Below are 10,713 nucleotides of genomic sequence, written 5' to 3'. Positions count from 1 at the left end.
TTTTTTAATTTTATATTCATGTATTTTAGTTATTATAATGTATGGTTGAATTATTGTTTTTCAAATTAAAAATGCATCAACATCACGATAATTTACAAATTATTAACCGTAGAAACTTGAAATTACACTATTAGTTATTACTTAAGTTTTAATTTTTTATACACAATGAAATTTAAAAATATTAAAACTAATTTTAACCTATTTAAAGGCATTTTTAATTTTAAAAATTGTTTATATTTTATATAATAATACAATTTTATAATAGGAATAACAAGTTCAAACTTCAATGAAAGTATACATTATCAAATTTTATAATAATAATATACAGAAAAAAAGGACAAGGCAATTCTCATCCGTAAAGGTGAAGTAAGTATCGTAGGACACTTCTTAAACGATATAAGAAATCATAGTAATAATATCTGAAAATATGGACTTAGAGTGAGTATACTTAAAAACTCCAATATTTAGATTTTAAATTAATTCTTAATCGAAGTAAAAATGTGGGTGGATGCTTGGCGAATCATCCTGCTCACTGCTGTATATGCCCCGATCTCATAAAATAACATTATTCTGAAATGTCGTTCGAAATTTCAATCGTCATAATAATTATTATTATACCTATTACAACTATGTAGATACTTATCTCAGATTTCGACTCCCTTAATCGCGTCGTTTACGGGTGACCTACATAAAATAATATTATTATAATATATGTTAATCATTCTATCCGCGTGTACTTGTACGAATTTTGTTTTTATATTTTTGCTTTTTGCAGTTCAAGGCGGCGCTTTGTGTGTACCTACTAATAATATATTCTACATAGGTACAAGGTACGCATAATCAACTTTTATAATATAGGTACAGGGTGGTTAACCAAACATGCCCACCCCTTATGTTCTTCAATAATGCAGTTATATAAAATCAGTTGGTTTTTTTGGAATTTCCAATTATACTTAAATAACCAAATAGGTAGGTATAGCTGTATAAATACCACATTTTCAAATTATTGAGGTTTTTTGTACTGCCTACTTAAATTTAGTTTAGGTATCCTCTGGAGATACAAACTTTTGTTTATCAAATAATCGCACCCCTTTTTCTATTGTATATTATTTGTGTAGTTTTTTTTTTTTAGATATTTTAAGTTCAAATTTGTATGAAATTAAATATTTAAACGAAAAATAACAATTTAAAATAATATTTTGATTTACTTTAAAAATATCATTTGTGGGTATTTCAATACTTGTAACTTTTAAAGTACCTGTATTATTATATTTTATACGTACTGCAATGACGTTTTCAAATGTGCTGTTTTCGGCAAAAATTAACTCTACCCTATTGTTTTACTACTAATAGTAAAATGAATTACTTTCATAGCAATAATATCATAAAATATACTTGATAGGTAGGTTTACGAACCATCTTCTCTCAGAATCGTGTTTTATATACAATTATTAATCGATATCATTGAATTCAAATTTAACATATTATTTACCATACAATTATAGTGACCCACCCGAACAACAGAGCGGTGCCCACTCGCTCTTTTTTTAGTTTTTATTATTATATAAATTCCAATACTATCTAATTTTTAATTATTAGTTATTACACACGTATGTAAGTGCATTGAAATGGGAAGTTCCTTCGAAAAACATGGAATATACGAGTATAATAATAATTTTACAAAAACAGGTAAGCGGAAACTGACATATATATTTTTTCAAGATTCGTGAAAGGGCGATGGCGGAAACGATCGTATTTTTAAATGTTTGCAGAAACGGTATATGCCCCACAGCGGCTAATGTAATAAATATATATATATATAAATATGTGAGTGATTAGTGATTACTGATTAACTATTCTGATAATTGTTGAATAAATAAACAAATTAAGCGGTGGACAAGTTAAAGTGGGTAAAAAATGTTTTAAATGGTTAAATATTGTTTTAAATTCAGTTACTTTTTAAGTGTTTCAAAAAAAAAATAAGTTCATAAACTCAGGTGTGGTTTGTTTGCGTGATTACAAGTATGGTGAACAGTAACCAGAACAAATTTATCGGGTGTATAAACATAAATGTTGTAAAATTATTCTAGTTAACTCAACTGCAAATTCAATTGAAAATTAGCTTACACCTTTTAACTCACATATTTTCATTAGTGCTATAATATTAATATGTATTTTTTGTAGAAAAAACCATTTTTAAATTGGTTCATTTAATTATTATATTATAGATACGACGTGAAGTCGTGTATTTGGCCCTGGGAGGAGTTTTTAAAATTATCTTTACCTGTCTGATCTCATGAACTCAGCCCAATTACCAAAAATTAATATTTTTATACATTGTTATTACTTATTTGTTAGCAGCCCCAAATATGAACTACCTATAGTTCTATTAAAATTGTTATTATAAATTATAAAATTGATTAGAGCTTACGTGGTATACGAAACCTAATTAGGTATAGTAACTTTTAATTAATAACCAATTACATAAAACTAATTAATGTAGTAGTCTAAATAAAGAATAATTAATATTGTTGAATAATTCATAAAGACTAAACAACAACTTTTTTCTGACTAATATTTTTTTATTAATTTAATATTTAAAATTAGTTTCTGGAACTCCCTACTGCGTATCGGTTAGCTATAGTGATCGTACCTTTTAATAATTGTCTGCATCATTTTCATTCATTACAGATTACACATCAATACTTGAAGATTAATACTAGCTGACATTAGTGCATATTTTGTTGTATTTGTATTTTAAGTGCGTTTTTCACACATTATACACTATTATATAATCTGAATTCTCTAGAAATCGTAATAAAAAATTGTTTAAAACAATTAAATATTATTTTACAAAAATGTATTAGTGAACAATCGTCGCTTAATTGCCTTTGAAAAAATTCAAAAATTTTAGTCACACTATTGATCATTTGGATAAGTGTTTGATAATTATTTAATAATAAACGCAATATGCATTTATAACTGAAATATTTGTGTTGTTTAAAGGCAAGGTTAAAAAAGAAGAAGTATTATGAAAAATAAATAAATACATGTTAGTTTAAATTTTTGGGTTTTTATGAGAAACTAAAATATTTTCGAGAGCATATTTAAGCATTTTTGCATATTATTAGAGCATATTATATATTATATACCTATGGTATAATTTTGAGACATAAATACATGCATTTTTAAGGTTTTTTAGAGCATGGATTACCTATAGCCCTAAACACTACTAATCAGGGCTTGCAAAGTTATAATAACGCTATGGTTATAACATTATATTTGACAAAAAAACGATTGAAATTTGTGAACGTTATAATAACAGAAATTGACTTTTCAACTGCAAGCCCTGCTACTAAGACCCATTATGAACCGATATTTATAAGTTAATGTGACACATGAAACTTCGAAACCAACGTTCCTGCAAAGACCGGTCGGGGTCGTAACCGCGTTCTCGCATCGATAGTTGACACATCGAGTTTGCCCATAAAAACTGTCTTTTTCACTGGCCGAGGACGAGCTCCGTATACCATTATAAGTAACATTTCCAATCACTTGATCGCGTAATATCCAAAAATCGTCATCATCACGATGACACTAACTAACTTCAGTTGGGTAAAACATACAATGTCTACCTACCTATAAGTATTATACAGTTGCGTAATAATTAAAACACTTTATTGTCGAAATGTTTAAATGTCAACATATTTTATGTACAGCCATCGATATGTATAATATTATATTATGTTCTGTAAACATGCTGTAATGCCTGTAACTATACCTATATATAAGCACCAGACCTACTTACAATCTGCTTGGAATATTATTACCACGTCAGAGCAATATTCAAAGTATAACATAAACGCGCGGTATGATCCTTTCAACGTAAGTCACTAATTATTCTAGAAAGCACTATCGTTTTTGTAAACTTTGAAAATTGTATTTTAAAATTTGAAATTTAAAATCCATTGGTAAAATTGTAGGGAGGGAAAAAATAAAAAAAATTCTCATATGTAAGAAAATAAATATTCAATGTTATTTTCACATATAAATGTAAATATTCTGTTATGCTAAATATTAATAATTTATAATTGCATTGTTATATATTTGTATTATATAATTCATTAAAAAACAATGTAATAAGTATAGAAAAAAAAATGAAATAATCTAATCCAATTTACTATTCGGTATCGGTAAATAAGAACTGAAAATGTCTTCGTTTTATTCCAAACATATTAATGACATCCTGAATGAAAATGTCCTTGTTTATGTTCACTCTTTCACAATGAAAGTCATTGTACACACAACCCATTTAAACGATCTGGACCTTTAGTCGACTGAAGCCGTTTATACTCAACTTCTCAATGTACTGAACGATTTCTATTGTGCACGTTGTCGGCAGTGTTATTAAAACATTAAGTATTTGCAAAAATCGCAGGATCATATTATTCGCAATGAGCCAAAAAATATAAGAGGGGGGGGAGTGCCCTATCTTTGCTCCCCCCTAATGGGTGCCCATGCATATTTTAAGTCATTACAGAACCACTCTTTTGGTAAAAAAAATATATATTTTATCGTTATCATTATTTAAGTTTTTACTCTGACAAAAAAAAATGTTTAATATATATTTCGAAATAAAATATTATTTGGAGTATTTTGATGTATAAAATTCAAATTTTGGACAAGTATAGTATTATAGTGACAAATACCAATGTCAAGTTCAGATGAGTAGAATAGAGTTGTACGCAGAACATACACGCCCCTCAAAATGTTGGTTAATAACTTATTGATTTTTAACTATCAACATTTTAGATGCACATAAACTCATAAACTACCTACTCGTAAAAAATTGAATTTTTTTATACGACAACGATAAAGAATAGTATGAAATTTTGCTTTTTAGAACTCAAAATTATGCGGGAAAAATACATTAAATGAATTACCCTTTATTATGCTTAAGTGTTAATAGTCTTAATTCTAGAAAACTATTTATTTTTTATAATTTTTCATCGCTGCGATTAGTGTAGTACAGCATTTCTCAAACTGTGGGTCGCGACCCATTGGGTGGTCGTCAGTCAATTTTTGGTGGGTCGTGAAAATTTTTTTGAAATATATAGATTCCAAGAAATTTATGTTAAATTAATATTAAATATACTTATATTGTTATAGTAATATAGTACCAAAAATTACGTGTGTAATAAATAATAATTTGTCGTATATTTATTTATTACGACGGGTATTAATACGCCTCATTATTAAAAGTACATTATTTTGTAAAAATATATTGATTATAAACCTATAAAATAATAAATACCCCCGTAAATACCTAATAAAAGTAATAAACAAATTTTGTTTTTATAACTACTTTTTGAAAAGTTTAACCACGTGGGTCGTGAAAGATTTTTCGGGGAAAATTTGGGTCGAGGTACAAAAAAAGATTGAGAACCACTGGTGTAGTATTATACAGGTACAACAACGCGGGAGTGTAAAATAAAATTTAAAAATATATATATCGTAGTGTGGAGAAAACGTTATCGACGAATGAAAAATATCGTACGTTCGTTCGAATCCTGCAACAAGTGTCCGATACGATAAGTCATAATATTTTATATAAGTTCGTTGCCACGGTAAGTGTTCGGTCGCTGAAGACGATAAGGATAATCGTACGACTATGCCACATGCGCACAAATGTATAGTTTGTTCGCTTCGCAATCGCCGAAACAAATCTCGGAAATGATATTACATTATAATAATATGTACTTATAATAGCGCAATTGTAGGCGCATTGTTAAGTTTTTTATATTATATTGTTATGCGCATTATATGCGCTTGCAACCCGCGGTGTCCCACGGTTGTTGTGGGTCGGCTGCAAATGGAATTTCTGTAAAGTTGGCCAAAGTATACATACAAGAATATCATACAAACGCGGAGGATCTCGTGTACATATATTAGGTATATTATATAGATAGTATCGCTGTAAACTGATTTTAAAGACAACGCGGAGATAATATATAGGTATATATGCAATGCATATTATGCATTATAAATTACAACAGCATTAATAATGATAAAATATATAATAATAATTAGGTAAACTGCGCATTATGTTAATATTATGTGCGACGACGGAACGCCATTGTATAGCAGGATTTTTTTTTATAAACATATTTAATAATTGGGTAATAACAATTATCGTAAAAGTTCCGAAACATTTAAATATACTTAATATAATACGATTAATAAGCGTTGTTTTTTTTATATGATAATATATTTAATTGATGGTTATAAAACGGTCATCGGTCATCATAAGAAAATTATCCATATTACTATATAATAATATGTCATGCTTACACTATAATTTATACTGGTACCCACAGTGTCCCACGATTGTTGTGGTTCAGCTGTGACGTTTCTATAAAGTTTACCCACATGGCCAAAGTATATGTCATATTATAATACACTGCAAACATCTACTCTAAACCGATATTATAGACGACGCGTAGTCGTGTGGATAATGCATCATAAATTACAACAATAATACTGCAATAATATAATAATATACAGGCCAATTTACCAAGCATATGCTCCCCTCCAACCCCCCATTTTTACATTTAACGATGAATTTATTCAAACTCTGATTTTTGGAATTTTTAAGTATAAGTACCCACTTGGTCATATTTTAAGATTCTTGAAATTGTCTGTACTACTCGAGGAGTGTCCTGAATTAATACCTACAAACTTATGTTTTTCCACCTTTTTTCACTGTCAAATATTTAGTGGATAATGTTTTTGAAAATGTTGATGCATAAAATGTCAATTCAATGTTTGAATGAGCAATTTTTCAAAATATAATATTGTATTTTAAAATGTCATAATATTATATTTAAATATAATATAGTAGGTACGATTATAATAAGCGTAAGGTGTGAAATTTTTTTATATAATGTATGGTAATGAATTGATGTGCATAAAACAGTCATCATTAGAAAATTATGCATGCATTTCCACAATTGGAAATTTTAAAATTATATGAAAAAATAAAATATCATAATGGTTATGGGACCGCGGTATACAGTATAAAATATATACAACTTTGGGGCATTGATCTTGGCCGGTTTACCAATAATGCAAAATCAATGCTTGAATAATTTATTGTACATTTAATTCGTGTTAATAATAATTCTTATAACTAGCTATACATGCTATGTATGTATATTGTAAAATGCAGTTTGGCATTATTGTATATATTATAATATTATATTATATAGGATAGATAGCTACGTAAAATTAAAATAACAAATTACCTATATGAGCATTAATTTAAAAATTAAGTCCAAAAACAGGGAAGTATAGTAATTTTATTATATAGTATAATATTTTTTTTTAATCACAGGTGTCAACATTTCGTAATAAGCGAATTGGCGAGTACGTATCTCGAAAACCATGAATACCGTGGTTGAATCGTCTTCGGGAAATCGGGTGTCGGAGATAGTTGGGCACTCATAAAAAATATATAAATAATTTCATCAATATGCATTATGCGATGAATTATTATCTATATTGCTATTATTACTCGCATATATTTCTCTTGATAAAGTTTAATTTGTTTTAATGAATATTTTTAAAAACGGTTCCTTGAACGGCGTAAGTGGAAACACTTAATACCTATTACCTAAACCAAAGTGAGGTAAATAGTAATAAATATAATAGTATGGGTACGATTTAAAAGTATAATATAGCTACGTACTAACAATAATATTCATATATTTTTTAAATTACGTGATATCAGTAGCGTAATTTGGAAATGGTTCTGGGGTGGGATATACATATTTTATACTATCGTTCTGGCTGACGTAATTACATATAACGTTCGCCAAGTCGGGGTTGGCATATACCTTTTTCTTGATTTTTAATTTTTGGAGAATTATTACTATAATAACTATATGTCTATATGTATATTTTATGACAATGTTATGGGATTAAACTTTAGGCACTGCTTGCAATGGAACATTTTCTGCACCGGAACTCATTTTTTTTTTCAAGTAGGTATTATACAAAATGTAAGTGTCGGCTTATAAAATGTTTACACTTTTTAATACTTTAGTACTATTTTTACTATTCTCATAGAATTCGCCTAGTAATTTTTATCCATCTTAAAGTTTCAGTCGAATTTTCACCTTTGGTAGGCAAAGATAAAGGTCTGAAGTACTTCTCGTACCTATGGAAAATGGGATACTAATAAGACCCTAAACCGCAAAACTCACTTTTCAAGTTCTTAGTTCTGCGTCGCAAAAGAAAAACTTAGCTAAACTTGTCTATTTTTTTAATGCTGAAAGGTTAATTTATTTTATTTTTAAACTCATACTTTGTATCTACTTGACACGACTTTTTTAATTAGACATCGACCAACTTTTTAGTTCTCGTAGTTTAATAGAAAAGTAAAAAATAGAGTTTTCTGCAGGTCTGAACAAGCACCGACGTGTTCTAAACATTATACCTATAGGCACGACTATACCGCTTGGGCATATAATATCGGATGTATCTCAATAATATCTTATAATTTATTTATATTAATTATTAAAGCTAATTTAATTACCCACCTACTCATTATTATTATTGGATTACATTTTTATTGTTTATACCTATTCACCATAAAACTCTTGAAGTTTTCAAAATGCAGATTTTTTTTATTCCGAATATATAGGTACTTGGTTAAAAATCAAGAAAGTAAAATTCATTTCATATTTCAATATCTCTCGTTTTTTGATCTAGATATAAGTATATAACGTCATGAGCACTTATAGATCTTCAACTACAGATAATTTAGATAAACGAACTATTGTAACTGCAATAATTCAGTGTATTGTCGTATTGAGTATATTATTATGCAACAGGTGTGTACGATTTATTTTAAAAATTGTACTCACATTCTGTGTTATGATGTTTTTAATAATAACATTATACATTTATTCTATATAATATCTTATTATAATATATTATATTTAGTGTTTACTCGCTATGTGTTCGATGTGTATTATATTATTTATAAGGTACCTTGGAAATATAAATACCTTTTATAATATAGAGTATACTTACTTACTATTACATTTTCTACGTTTCTGATTAGAACACATAAATTATATTTCAAAGAACTCGACTATACGTTACATTATATCGTTTCAAAAGCATAAATAATAATATTATGTTATATTGGCGGGCGACGGCAATTATTATTGTTAATATATTATATTACCTATTATTATTATTGAACGTATGCGTTGACTTACCTACATCGAATACAATAATGTAATATTGCACTATATTGTACTCTCTTTTAACCACTGCGATTGTTCCTTAAAACGTGGTAAGGTGTATTATACCTATACCGCCTATTTTACAATACAATCACATTCATACGTCGTCGCATTGTGCTGAAACGATAATAATATACTCGATGATTGACATTTGACAACGTTGTTAGCAATCATTCGACTTGTCATTGAAAACAAAAATAGCGATCTAGATGCGATTATATATAATATATAATAATAATAATATACCCATACACATAATATTATATTATTATTATTATCGTCCGGGCGAGACTCCGAGAGTACAAACGCGACGCTGCAGAGATTAACGAGTCACGGTTTGCCTTTTGTTTCAGATGTCCGATAAGGAATTTAACGTATACACACACACACACACACATTTACGTAAATAGTATATTATATACTTATCTAAATCTCGGCTAAACATTAACTCATTAAAAACCAGGCGCATAGTAAATGTAATGTCAATGTTATAATATATTATTATTGCTGATGCTACCGCACAACGTTAACGAATCTGCAGATGGATTTCGATTGCGATTAAATTGTGCGTAGGTACGCGCCATACAGGGTGATTCGCCGAGCATGTTTACCCCCGTGTCGTCAAATTCTAAGTTTTGGAATTATTGCCACAACGGACGGAGGACTAGGTTTGAAAGTATTATATTTAGCGGTATGATAGACCCACTGACCCATTGACCCACCCACCACAGTAGTTCAGTTTAGTTGGTGTTATAAAAGTATAGGTATAACCGAATATGAATATCAATCACGATTATCATTGATTCCTCTATTGAAAGTTAAAACTATAACTTTCGGTCAGCAAGTGCTCAACAAACCAACCTCCACAAGCAAAATATTTGTCAAGGTTTGTTGCAGAAAGTGGAGGTTCAAATTTTGTGCGCGTTCAACCACCCCCCCCCCCCCCTCCCTCATCTAAACATATATTGGTACTGAATCAAAAACCGTTTAGGTAATCATCAAACTGCCTCTGCTTAAGGACCATATTTTTAATTATTTAGATAAAGAAAAAGGAAAAGGACTAACAATATAATTTCAATAATTTTGATTTTTATGCTATAATATTTTATAAGAAGTAAAATTACAAAAAGCATATTTGAAAATCATTTTTGTGAAGATACATACTACTATTTTTCAAACGTGTAATACAATCTTTTTTACTGTAAATTGTTAAGCACGTGATTTTTGTAGAAAATGTTGATCGTCGATGCACCTATCTAAATCGTAATTCGAACTATAATATATACCTGTTAGGCCTTGGTAGAACATTAACTCATTAAAATCAAGGCGCATAGTTATAAGTATTATATACGCAGGTAATACAAATATTATAATATATTATTATTGCTGCTACCACGTA

This window comes from Metopolophium dirhodum, chromosome 1 (genome assembly GCF_019925205.1).
Source record: "Metopolophium dirhodum isolate CAU chromosome 1, ASM1992520v1, whole genome shotgun sequence".
In the NCBI taxonomy this organism is placed as follows: Eukaryota; Metazoa; Arthropoda; class Insecta; order Hemiptera; family Aphididae; genus Metopolophium; species Metopolophium dirhodum.
Note: the sequence above shows the minus strand (reverse complement) of the source record.